The following is a 13727-nucleotide window of genomic DNA, read 5'->3' as shown; positions in this document are numbered from 1 at the left end:
TGCCTCCCCTGAGTACCAGTTGCAGGGGAATAACATCAGGAGGGAGGGCATGCCCTCAGTTCCTGCCTGTGGCTTCCAGCAGCATCTGGTGGGCCACTGTGCGAAACAGGTTGCTGGACTAGATGGGCTTCCTTGGGCCTGATCCAGCAGGGCTGTTCTTCTGTTCTTATGAGAGCCATAGCCAGTCAGTATAGAGAATCCTGAGCTAGTTGGATCAGTGGTATCAGCAGCTTCCTATGTTCCTGTATTTGTGCGCCACGTGGGAATCTCTAGCAGGTAATATTTGCAGTTACGCCCTCATTGCTATATTGCTATGTGCATTGTGTTGTCCTCAGCTCAAGCTTCTACACACTCATTACAACAGATCAATGGGAGGCAATCTGTTTCCTTGCTGGGCCTGCATGTGTCAGTTAGTGGTGATTTTCGGTGGGCTTCGGCGTCGGGGTCACACCCCTCTACTCGGCCACTCCTGCCGCTTTCCTGAAATCCCGGCTGATTCGATGCAGGGATTTTCTTGCCTCGATTCTTGCCCATTTTAAAAAACGATCTGCATGCAAACGTTGACAGGCTCTCCCCCCTCGACGCATGCACACACATTCTCCATCCACTCTTTGTCGCATTGTGCAAGCCAAATAGAATGTGAGGTGAGCTTGTCTGAGCAGATGAAAGATGGCAAGAAATTGGTGCTTGGGGACCAGTGTCTTGGTGACATTGCCTCCGCAGTCCTTTCTCTCCCGCTTCCCCTCTCCCTCTCACTCTCTCTGAAATGGTCTGTGCCTCCAGTAATTTACATAATACTCTTCTGACACCTTTACTTTAGTCATCAATCACAGTACCTTCTCCCAGTCTATCTTTTGTCTGAGCATGTCTCGTCTTTATCTGGCAATGCACAAAAGATTAATTTCACAGTTTTTTCCCTCCCCCCTTTCTTCCTTCTTTCTTTCCTTGTGAGATACAAAGCTCATGAAATGACAGAAGCAAGATAATGAAAACAACAATGCAAGCAATTTTTTTTTTGTTCTTGCAGGTTGGATCTCGAGATACCTTTTTTTAACCTCATTGTGGGCCATCTGTCTTAGAAAAGGTCTCTTCTGTATTTTTTTTAAAAAATCCGCTCCAAATACTACCTGGGAAAGAAGGAGGGGGTAGCTGGAGAGGGAATCATATATTTAAGTAAGGTCAGAAATGTGGAAGAGGAAAAAGAAAGGAAAAGGAAGGGAAAAGAAAAACTTTCTTGCCAAATGACAGGATTTCATTTCTAGTTGTGCTCCAATTAATATTAACCATGATGTGCAAAACAAATGGGTGGTATTTGATTGACTCATGTAACATCATTTCATATGTGGGGATGGATGAGAACCATCATATCATTTGCATATGCATATGTTCTTATCATATTGATTTAGTCAAAGGAAACTGATTCAGACAGAAGTGTAGCTGCAGGCTGGAGCACTGGGGCATTGCTTTGTTTTTGTGAGTGCTGCAGATGGACCCCCCCTTTTGGGTTTTCTTGACACTCACAGACATTTTTGGAATGTTGTTATGTGGCCATTATTCCCTCAGCCGCTCTTCCTTCTTCTTTGCCCCCAGGACACTCAGCTTCATTTGCCCTCACTGCCATCAATCTGGTTGGGTGTGGTGAGCCAAGGTATTTTTGCTAGGGTTGTCTTGATGGCATCACATCGGATGTGATGAAGTCACACCCATTCTGGGGCGATGTGATTATCTTTTCTTGCAATTCATTGCATCAAAGGGGCTAACTTTGAGGATAATAATACTAAGGTTAGGGACTATTCAATGGAGCCCTACAGCTGATGCCAGTTTGAGTGAAAGGGTTTTTGTTTTGCTTTGTTTTGTTTTGAAAATATTTTAAAGATTCAGACATCCATATAAGGAATATAGCAGTTCTCAATGTCAGAAGGTCATTTTGTTGGCAATACGCCACTTTCCCTCCAAATCCTATTGTGGAATGCTAGGAAAATGCCCATCATTGTGATGTGTAGATGTGTGAGAGCTTGTATATTGCAGAAATCATGGGTTTGGGTGGTGGTGGTAGATGCAAGTGGTCTCTGTGTAGAAAGACATTTTGCTCCCCATGTGCCTCTCGTTGCTCCTTGTAGGGCCACCCATTGACAGGGGTCAGGAACACATTTTTATACCCATGACAGTGTTGTTCCTAAGTGCCATAGGTTTGAATTGCTATCAATTTATTTATATCCCACCTCTTTTCCATTGTGGAAATCAAAATGGCACCCACACACTTCTAAGAAGTCACTCATACAGGCACTGACCAGCCCTAAACCTGCTTAGTTTCTGCAAAGTGACAGTATCATCTTCACTCAGAGCATGCCCTAGGACCATTTGTTATAGCAGAGGTAGGCAAACTTGGCTCTCCAGCTGTTGTTGAACTACAACTCCCATCATCTCCCGCCACAATTTATTGTTGTAAGCTGATTTATTGTTGTATAGCTGTTGGATAATTTATTGGTGTATAGCTGGAGGAATATAGGCCACCTCCAGCCTCAAAGGCAGGATGCCTCTGTACCAGTTGCAGGGGAGTAACAGTAGGAGAGAGGACATGCCTTCAGCTCCTGCCTGTAGGCTTCCAGTGGCATCTGGTGGGCCACTGTGTGAAACAGGATGCTGGACTAGATGGGCCTTGGGCCTGAACCAGCAGGGCTGTCCTTATGTTCTTATGACTTGAGTCATTTTTGCTTTTGAGAAAGGTGAGGTTAAAATGCTGGAAAGTAAATATATAAATAAATACACAAATGTCAGTGGGTGAAATTCAGAATTTCTCATCCTACTGGTAGCCACCACTTATCCCACTGGCAGTCTAAGGCCCCTTTAAGTAACACTACATAATGACGCACCATCATTCATAGACCATTTCTGGAGGAAATTCATGGTAGCTGGTAGTAGCCAGCTGCTGCAAAGAGCTCCACACTGCTGCCGCCTCCAGAGAAGCAGCAAAATAAATTAAATGGAGTGGGAGGAAGACACCCATGTGTCACCAACCAACAGAAGTGTCCCTTAAAACCCTCTCAAAATTTCTCTGGGCTCATCTCAAAGTCACTCCTAGATTTGACCCTAGCAAATTTTACCCACCATCCCAAATTGGTGGCTCAAAAGTTCTCAGTGAAACACTTTCAGCTCTGACATTTTGTAAAAATGCAAATACAGACATGTTTCCAACACCTATAAGAACATAAGAATCAGACCCAAGGCCCATCAGTTCAGCATGTTTTTTCACATAGTGGCCCACCAGATGCCCCTGGGAAGTCCACAGGCAAGAGCTGAGGGTCATCTCTCCTGGTGTTGCTCCCCTCCAACTGCTTTTTCGAGATTTGAGGCATCTTGCCTCTGAGGTGGAAGTGGCCTACAGTCACCAGACTAGTAGCCATTGATAGACCTGTCCTCCATGAATATGTCTAAGTCCCCTTTAAAGCCATCCAAGCTAGTGGCCATCACCACATCCCATGGTAGAGAATTCCATAGATTAATTATGAGTGGTGTGGAAAAGTACTTCCTTTTCTTGGTCCTAAATTTCCCGGCCTTCAGTTTCATGGGGTGACCCCCTGATTCTAGTGTTGTGAGAGAGGGAGAAAAATTTCTCTCTGTTCACTCTCTTCACTCCATGCATAATTTTATACACCTCGATCATGTCTCCCCTTAGTTGCCCCTTTTTCAGACTAAAAAGCCTCAGATGCTGTTGCCTTGCATCATAAGGAACGTGCTCCAGGCCCCTGGTCATCTTTGTTGCCCTCTTATGCATCTTTTCTGGTTCCACCCGAATTCTAATACAGTACCGAGGATTACTGCTGGAACATTAATTGGAGCATTAAAATAGTTTATTGGTTTTCTCTTCCTCTTAGAACTGATTCCAGTGTTGTAGTGTCAGTGTAGAGGCCACCAAAATATGACTCGACTATGGTGACACTTGACATGTTTGATGTTTAAAAACCTCTTTGCCATATGGATTGGTCCAGAAGCATGCAGTGTCTCCATATTAGTGGCACACATAAGGAACTGGATGATCTGACAATGCATGATGCAGTCACCTTGCTGAAGCTCTGCAGAACCAGAGCTGGTCATTGCTTGGATGGGTGACCACCTGGACCTCATCTACGCTACCTTGAAACTACATGGAACTCCATATACTTCCATCATGGATAGAAGACAGGATATAAAAGGGAAAAATAGAGCTTCCAGTTCAGAAGGTATAATTTTTAGATAGCTCTGATCTCAGGAGCCTCCACTTCTAAAAATTAACAGGGTCTTCATTGAATGAGTGGAAAGTTCTCCTGTGAGAATTTTGAAGGAGAATTGGGGGCAGCAGAGGGTTAAAGTTGCCCCCCAACTGCCCATCCAGCTCACCTTTGTTCTACTCTCATTGTCTACTTTGCAGGAGAGATGGCAGGACTCCTCAGGGTTCCTGGGGGCCATTTTTATTTCCCAGAGGTCCCTTGGCAATAACTCTATGTGATGATATAATGTCATTCCCATGGGACCTCTGAGAAATGAAAATGGTAGGTGCCAGTTGCAAAGAGGACTGTTACCATTGGTAAGGTCCCCATGTTTTACCCCATTATACCCCCCCTTTAAATTGATTATTTCCCTTCCACATTATGCCCCCTGCAAATAGAGTGGCACAACTAGGGGGATTTTGGTTTATCCCTAGATTGTGGTGAACTGTCCCCTGACTGAGAAATGTCCTTAATTTAATTCAAGTAGTTTTGCTTCCCTTGAAATCCTTGGGTGGCATAACTGGCAAAGGAATCAAGGGGGCTGAGGCACACGGAGACAGAAGCAGGAGGGCCGTTGCGCATGGCCGTGGCATAAAACAAGGCTGTTTTCAATTTCCCACTCGTTGTCCCAGTGGTACAGAGGCAAAAATGCACCAAGGTATGCAGGTGTTGCATACATATGTGCCACATGCACTATAATATGCACCATGGTGGAGCTATCTATCTATCTATCTATCTATTTATTTATTTATTTAACATATTTTTATACCACCCAAAATGCATGTTCTCTGTGCGGTTTACAAGAAAATAAAAACTACCAATAAAAGATTAAAACATTTCAACAATTAAAATTTTAAAAAGTTAAAACAATTAAAACGGTATCTAATTAAAAGCCTGGGTGAACAAATGCGTCTTGACTGCCCTTTTAAAAGTTGTAATTTGGACTTGAGACTGCATAAGGGCACCAAAGATTATTTAATAGCTCAGCGTGCTTCATGTCTGTTGAATTCCTTCTATGGGGCAATTGATTAGGTACTTTCAAAAGAATGACTCAGAAATAACTTCCACACCAACACAAGTATTTTAAGAACATAAAAACTGGATCAGGCCTGACCTATCTAGTCCAGCATCCTGTTTCACACAGTGGCCCACCAGATGCCTCTGAGAAGCCCACAGGCAAGAGCTGAGGGCATGCCCTCTCTCCTGCTGTTGCTCCCCTGCAACTGGTATTTCGAGGCATCTTGCCTCTGAGGCTGGAGGCAGTCTATAGCCACCAGACTAGTAGTCATAAGACTGTTTGGAAGATACTTGGGGTCATTACTGAATCATCCTTGATGCTATTCTTTATGCATTTGTTTTTATTTCAATGCATTTATAAACTATTTTTCAAAAACAAAAGTATCCAGCAGTGTACAAGCAGTATACAAAAACGAAATCATTAAGTAAATTAATTTGATACAACAATCCAACAATCCATTGGGCAGTGATTGGATAGTATAAAAAGGGCAGAAACAAAACAGTGAGAAAATAAAATTATTTTATAATATCATTAATATTTATATTTTAAACATTTATATTTTAAAAAATGTTTATGTATATAATGTTGTCCATGTACATGGCACATTACACAGAGTGTTTAAATCAACATGCCTTGAGAATCCACCTAAAGGAGTTAAGAGGGGAACCTTCCAGATCTTCCCACATTCCACATCCGTGGGCCCTTCTCTATAATATTATTTCATCCAGTTCTTTCCCATCTTTCTGCCTTCATAATTAGTAATTGACGTGTAGCAAAAGTCTGGCCTCTTTAGGTGACACTTAGAGGATTCATCAACCCCCCTGGGAATGCTTCATAGTCTTAATGGAACTCTTTCCTTGTCTTTGCTTCCCTCAACATTCCTTAGATATTTGCCAAAGCAAGAACCTTCAAATTCACCTCAAAACTTCACTTCAGTTGAAAATTTCAGTCGCAAACTTAGAAATTAAGCATTGCAAATTCTAGTTACCATGGAGACAGCGCTAATCGCCATAGCAAGGCTCTGGTTACCCACAATCAACCTGAAACTCCATCAGAAGGGCTCTGCTCAGTCCCTCCTTGGATCAGGTCCAAAGGAAAAGGGGTTTTTTTTCTTTATGAAGGAAAGAGAAAAAATGACTTCCCTTTAAGAGGCTTTCACTTTTAACCAGCAGATCTATAATAAAAGAAGGAAAGCCTCTAGTCACTCATTTGAGCTGCTAAGAGATGCCTTGAGGCCAACATTCCTGCTGTGAAAGGGGTTACGGACATGTCATATGGGGGTCGTCGGTGAAAAATATCCCCAACTTTTGTTATTCTTAAGCCTAAATCAAAAAGCTTTCGTGCACAATCCACCAAGGGAACGCTCGCTCAAAAGCTGAATGTGGTATCAATTATTTCTATGGGCATCCTCTTTTTGTTAGAAGAAGCAAAGCGGATTGCCTGAGAGTCAATAATAGCACGACTCCAGCTCAGATTACTAAATAATGAAATGCTAAACTTGGCCTAGAGTGAGGGCCGTTGCTGTCTCCTGGGGACCGGAGGCCTCAATTAAATCGGAGGACGGTGTTCCGTGAATGAGAAAAAGGATGCTTAAGGTACAGTGACATATTACCAGATTTTACATTTTTAACTAGTTTTGTAAGTGCTGGGTGACACTCTGGTCACTAAATGGCATTTACTAAACAGCAGACTCTAAAAAAAAGTGGGTTGGCATTTTATAGCGTTGTCGACATTGTTATTATTATGCATCATGAATTTGATATCTCTTGTTTTTGTTAGGACTGAGTCCACTTTGAGTCCTTTACCTGGAGCCAGAAGGGAGTGAGGCAGGAATTCTGACAATGGGCTAGTTTTCCCAATCACAACAATCTCAGTAAAGTGGGAAATGGGAAATAAATGTGTCAGGTGCACTCCCGATTTCCAGTCAGAAGCACCCCAAAATGTTTGGCAATATCGGGTTGGCACCGCACCAATCCAATATTTAATGGAAATATTCCATCCTTGATCAAATACCAAATTCCCAATCTCTATTAAATGTTGGGTTGGTGGGGTGCAAACTTCACATTGCCAAAAATGTCCGGGTTCTTATGACTGGAAATCGGGAATACACACTTTGCATGTCTCTCTCACTTCCCATTCCCTGAGATTGTCGTGATTGTAACAACCAGCCCTTTGTGTCAGCTCTGACCAAGGAAGGAATGGGGATATCAGCTAGACTAGGAAAGAAACTTCTGGTCAGCAGTTGGTAAAAACAGATCAAGTGATACTCCGATACCTATAACACCCTAGCAGTCAGATTCACATGCTCATCTGATGTTAGTGCTGGTCTGAAAGCAACTCCTCATTTTCTCTGCCCAAGTTTGCAGGTAACAAAAATGTAACAAACTTTACAGCATTGTACCCAGACCCCAGCCCAAGAAGACACAGAGACATTTTTTAATGGGAGAAACGGGCCACGCTTTATTAATATAACAACATTTGTGGCGGACTGGAAACAAGGTGATTAATCACCAACATAAAAACAGTGCGGGCACCTAGGCGTGGGCTAGGATTCAAAACGTCCTACCCATCGCCTGCAAGGGCGACACACCCTGGCTCAGGAAAGAGGCAGGTAGCTCCCGCCCAATTCCTTCAAAGCCAACCACCCCTTTTAGAAGAGGGGATCTGGACAGCTTCAGATCTTTACCTCCCCGGACCGCACAGCCCAAAGGTAGGTGAAGTCCTGAAGCAGGTTTCTTGGCAATGTAATTCTTCCCGTGCCGCACAGGCCACAAGGAAGCAATTGACCAATCCACCTTAAAATGTCCAAGGGTGCTCACCGAAATCTAGACCTCCTTACCCACAGCCCGCACTGTTACCGCCAACGTGGCCAACCTAGAACCTAACTACCAACTGACTGCAGAACAGAGTAGGCGAAAAAACCCCCAACAACAGCCAATAAGTTGAGAGCAAAAAATTCCTACTCGGCCCATAGGCGACCAGTCACTAGACCCGCTCTGCAACAGGGAGGGAGGGAGGGGGAAACAAACAGCCGACTGAGAGGCCAGAGCGGGGAAACGCTCGGCCTCTCAGCAAGCCCCGCCCACCACGAGCCAGCCAACCAATCAGGCTTCTTCTTGGGCTCGTGAGTCCCGGGCTGGGACAAACACCCTCCCACTTGCACGAGGCAAGGGGAGGGGGATTCTTGGGGTGGGGTGGGGAGGGGATGAATAGTCACTAGGTTTTAAGGGGGCTTACTGGCCCTAGCAGCATGGGTCTCCTATTTAATTTTTCTTTCATGCTATGCCTGTGTAGGCATAGCTGGTAGCAGTGCTAGAAAGCAGTGTTCAGGTAGGCAGAAGCTGGCTGCCATTTCCCCCCAGAATGCACTGAGGAAATGATGCAACGTCACTATGTTGCATCATTTCCCCAGTGTATTCTGGGATAACAATGGCAGCCAGCTCCTGTCTGCTTGGCTTCCAACACTTCTGCCACCGATGCTACATAGATGTGGCATCAAAGAAAAATTAAAAAGGATACTGGTACAGCCACCACTGCCACTACTAAGACCCCTAAACTTTGCAAACTTTATCACACACACACAAACAAACACAACAACCCACCCTCATTTTTTTTGCGCTTCTGGAATCCCCATCATTTTCCTCTCTGAACAAATTTCACCAAAATCAGTTTGGGCGAGATGGTTTGGATCATGTTTTACTAATTTTGTGAGCTGCCCCATGCAGTAGCACATTGTAGGGGCAGAGCATAATAACTATTTTAAATAAAAAATAAATCAGCATTCTCTGATAAACAGTTCTAGATAGGCAGCTGCCTGACAAAGGGAATAATATTGGGAATAGAAGAATTCTTTATTACTCATGAATGTAAGACAGTTTTCAAACTTTCGGCTGTCAAGGAACTCAGATTTACCCATCTGCCATGAAAACTCTGCAACATTTCAAAGGATTCTGGGTACATCTGAGCACAAAGTTCTCCTCTCAATACTTTCAACTTGAATTCCAATCATGCAATGAGTGAGAGGAAAGGTTCTACAAAATCTCTGGCTCTCAACTTTTCTACCCCTGCCATCTATTTTTGTGGTGGCAGAGGTAACAGCAGCAGAAACACCATGGCTGCATTTGCACATAATGGGATACCCGAGTTGCAAGGACTTGAGAATTGATTACCATTATGTCCAAACGAGTGCAACTCCAGTCCTTTCTATTCCACGACCCAAGGTTTTGCTCCAGAGACTCCAGATTGAACCCTTGGTTTGTAGTGAGTTTTGCTGCTCAAAACTGAGGGTCCATGGATTTTCCATTGCATCCAAATGCAGCACTGGAGGCTGCATTCGGCCAGACTGGAGTTGAGGGAGGAAGTTTCTTCCTTTCTCTCTCCATGATTGGCTGTGTGGGCTGTCCTTCAAGCATGAAGGAAGCCCATACAGCCAGTTTTCCATTCTCTCTGCAGTCTTACTGAATGCAGAGAGGATGCCCTCCCTGTCCGAATGTGGACAGGACAGTGGGAGGTGGAGTGGGGAGAGCAACCATGGGTCCATTGGACCCACAGTTCTGTGTGATATGCAACTGTAGCCTCTGTGTCTAGCACTGTGCTGAGGAGGCTTCTGAGGAAAAATTACAGCTGCAAGTATTGGCCACAAAGAGGAAGGGGAGTGCTTCTGGTTCCACAGTCTATGGTGCTCTTTTACACCCGCTATGCTCTGAAAAATGTCCTCCCCACTTTCCTTCATAAATTGCTAGAATTGCCCCCCATTTGGAGTGGAGTGGAATAGCACGAAACTTTGGGACATCTTGAATTCTGGGACACTTGTTAGGGCATATTCTCAGTTCATGTAGAGCATTGGTTGGACATGTTGGCCTTACCATCACTCTTTGGGAACTGAGTGAAATATAGAACACATTCCATTCTTCCCTGTAACACAACAATGTAGAAGATGATGAGCAGATAATGGTGTACAAACTTTTTTTCTGGGAAGTTTGTCTGCCATTACTGATCCTCTCATTGCAGAGTGCTTGAGATGTCTCCAAAGGACCCCAGGGTTTCCTGAAACACAATTTAAAACTCAGTGGTATAGAAAATGATTTGAAAGGATAGCATTATTGACAGTAAGAATTGCATATATCTGCACATTTTATGTGCCCCCCCCGCTTTTCCTAGTAGTGTCAAGCAACTGTAAACTTGAAAGACCAAATAAAAATGATGTTTGAAACAAAACATATGGGCAGAGGACGAGAACAAGAGTGCCAATTTGAAAAATTAAAAGATTTTGGTTGACAAAATGCCTCCTTTCTTCTCAGAACTCAACCATTTCTGGTCTGGTTAATTTTACAGTGAAGGATCAACATACAGAGGATATATGAATTTTCTCTCTCCCTCTCCATCTTTCGTCTTTCCCCTCACTACCCTCCCTCAGATGAAATTAGCACGATTCTGTCACTCCAGGTGATGTGAAGAGGGGAGGCAGTATGCAAGCTGATTTATCTGAATCTGGCAGCTGTTTTGAGGACGTCAAGTACTAAGGGTATATGTTCCTCCTCAGTTGTTGGCTGGCTCTTAAGAAGACCCCGTCCCTCATTAAGAGAGCGCCGAACTACACTTGAAAGTGACTTTCCTCCTTGTTCTCCTCTCACAAACATCACAATAACAGATTTCCTGCTTTAAAATGGCACGCTCTTCAGTGCCAGGCCCACTGCTTAAAAAAAAATAAATCTCCCTCTCTCCCTCTCAGCAATGCTCAGTATTATCAATATCGTCCCTCACAGCTTTTTCTTCCCTCTACCTGAGGTGGGAAAACTTGAAGCAATCATTACATGTGACAGTTACGGCAAATCAGCATGCCAAGGTACTTTTCATCTTTATCCGTATTATGTATCCTAATAAATGTCTGTCTTCACAGGGATGCCAGTTGTCGAGAGCCGACATCATCTCCCACAATGCCTTTCAGGGAAGAACTCTGAGCAGCCATGGTTGTTAGAAGCTGATGCAACACAAAAATAAATCAACATGTCCTGTCATGATGTGGCTTCATTCTGATCAGTCCTGCTTGACAAACTTTATCCTTTAGTGCAGGAGGGGAAAATGAAAATTGAAAGGATTTGGGTAGTGAGTTTCCTTTTTTGGTTGTCGCAAAGAATCTCTTTTTGACCAAAAAAAAAAAAAGAGTTGAAATTTGCTGAGCTTTATTGATGTGTTGTAGCAAAGTGTCTGTCATTATGATGGTCTCTACATTGCAAGGTTTCGGGGAGATACATGGTGTTCTCTAGAGCTTCTCTCAGTGGAAGCTCACCATCCACCATACTGAGGCCTCTAGTACAGCACTGTCATTTCCCCCAGAGGTGTGAGTGCTAGTTGAACACATACATGAACACGCATACACACACACACACACACACACACACACACTCCATATGTGTCACTCAATATAACTGCCCCAAATTTGGTTCAAATCAGTTAGGTGGTTCATTAGGTAGCCCAGTTACTCCTGAAACATTCATGCGTCCACCGTCTTGAATCAGGGTGGATGGATATCATTACAAAATTGTACTTTGGTCTGATGGTGACTCGGGAGCAGGCCTTCTCTGTAGTTGCTCCTAGGCTGTGGAATGTGCTCCCTAGAGACATTTGTGGTTTAACATCTTTGCCACCCATCAAAAGATCCCTTAAGACACATTTTTTTTAGCCAGGCTTTTAGTAATCTTTGAATGTTTTAAATTTTTAAATTGCTGTTTTTAACAGTTTGTTTGATTTTGTTTTTCTTGTGTTTCTTTTTGTGAATCTCCTAGAGCCTTTGGAGTCAGGCGGTATATTAGATAGATAGATAGATAGATAGATAGATAGATAGATAGATAGATAGATAGAATACACCATTAAGATGTCCCTACAGGTGAAACTCGGAAAATTAGAATATCGTGCAAAAGTCCATTAATTTCAGTAATGCAAATTAAAAGGTGAAACTGATATATGAGACAGACACATTACATGCAAAGCGAGATAAGTCAAGCATTAATTTGTTATAATTGTGATGATCATGGCGTACAGCTCATGAAAACCCCAAATCCACAATCTCAGAAAATTAGAATTACATGGAACCAAGAAGTAATTTGCATTACTGAAATTAATGGACTTTTGCACGATATTCTAATTTTCCAAGTTTCACCTGTATGTGTCACTCATTACAACTGTACAATGCAGATCCTTTATATCTATCCCAGAAATAATAGCTCAAACCAATAGACAACAAACAAAATTTGAAGAACTGGCTTTGGGAGCCTCGGACTCCCTGAAAAGTGTGGTTTTGAAATTATATGAGTTGATTATAAAGCACACATGTAACCCTCTACCTGGCCTCAAAGTTTCTCGGGGAAATGACTTCCAAAAGGAAATCAAAGACCAGGAGTGGTTGAACATTTGGAAATGCAACCTCAGCCCAAATTAAGGAAAACTTTCTCAAAGTTTTTCATCGATGGTACCTGATCCCAGGAAAGTTAGCACACATTTATAAAAATTGCTCCTCACTTTGCTGGAAAGGTTGTGGGTTAAAGGGAACCTATTTTCATCTTTGGTGGACCTGCCCCAGGGTCTTGTACTTTTGGTCAGTGATATTCTCAGAGATGAGCAAAATCACAAATCAGAGAATAGGATTATGGCCCCAGCTGGAGTTAGTAAATATATTGTCTGGGGTCAACACAGATGTGTCATCAAAAGAATTAGTGGTGTTTATGGTAACTGTGGCCAGGTTAGCTTTAGCCAAGAACTAGAAAAATCGAACCACTGGTATAAACATCTATGGCACATCCCAACATCAGAAAAGTTATCTCATATTATTTGGTCTCGTGCAAATCAGACCACAAATAATTCTTTTTATGTTATATGGTCAGATTTTATTCATTACACCAATTGGGAGAATTATGGTTGTCTTCTTATCCTAGATAATATTAGAATGTGGATGGATAGCGGAATTGGGGTTTGTTGTATGATGTTTTGCTATTTGTGGCTGGATTAATTTTGATTTGCATTGTAAATTTTCTTCTAATAAAGTTAAAAAAAACAGTTAGACAGTCCACAAGTTAGCCCACATGTGCTTCAAAGTTTTACACATCTGCCATTTTTAATTGGGGTGGACAACATCACCGTAAACTATGCCATCGAGGTATCCCTATGTGTCCCTAGAGGTGTAGCAAATTTGGTTCAAAATCGGTCCATGATCTTGGTGGATTACATCATCACAGACTATGCCTTTGAGGTGTCCCTATGTGTCCTTACAACTGTACCCAATCTGGTTCATATTGGTCCAGGCACTGTGAAGTCGCGAAGGCATTGCGAAGTCTCTGTTGCTGCTCCTGGAATGCTCTCCCAGTGGCCATTCATTCCTCGGACTCCATCACCACTTTTAGAAAGCTTGTAAAGACTTGGCTTTTTACCCAGGCTTTTACATAATAGTTTTTACTGCTGCTTCTGTG

The 13727-nt window shown here is 42.9% G+C and overlaps 1 long non-coding RNA gene across 1 annotated transcript in view; it reads left to right on the top strand.

Moving 5' to 3' along the window:
• The window catches only part of LOC128323466 (uncharacterized), a 36692-nt gene extending 23371 nt beyond the window's left edge, over window positions 1–13321 (top strand). Inside the window, exon 2 of the long non-coding RNA XR_008306281.1 lies at window positions 11165–13321. This is a non-coding gene — a long non-coding RNA (uncharacterized LOC128323466). The remainder of the gene's footprint in view (window positions 1–11164) is intronic.
• The last annotated feature ends 406 nt before the right edge of the window (window positions 13322–13727 follow it).

This window comes from Hemicordylus capensis, chromosome 1 (genome assembly GCF_027244095.1).
Source record: "Hemicordylus capensis ecotype Gifberg chromosome 1, rHemCap1.1.pri, whole genome shotgun sequence".
In the NCBI taxonomy this organism is placed as follows: domain Eukaryota; kingdom Metazoa; phylum Chordata; class Lepidosauria; order Squamata; family Cordylidae; genus Hemicordylus; species Hemicordylus capensis.
Note: the sequence above shows the minus strand (reverse complement) of the source record. Positions and strands in the feature narration are given on the sequence as shown.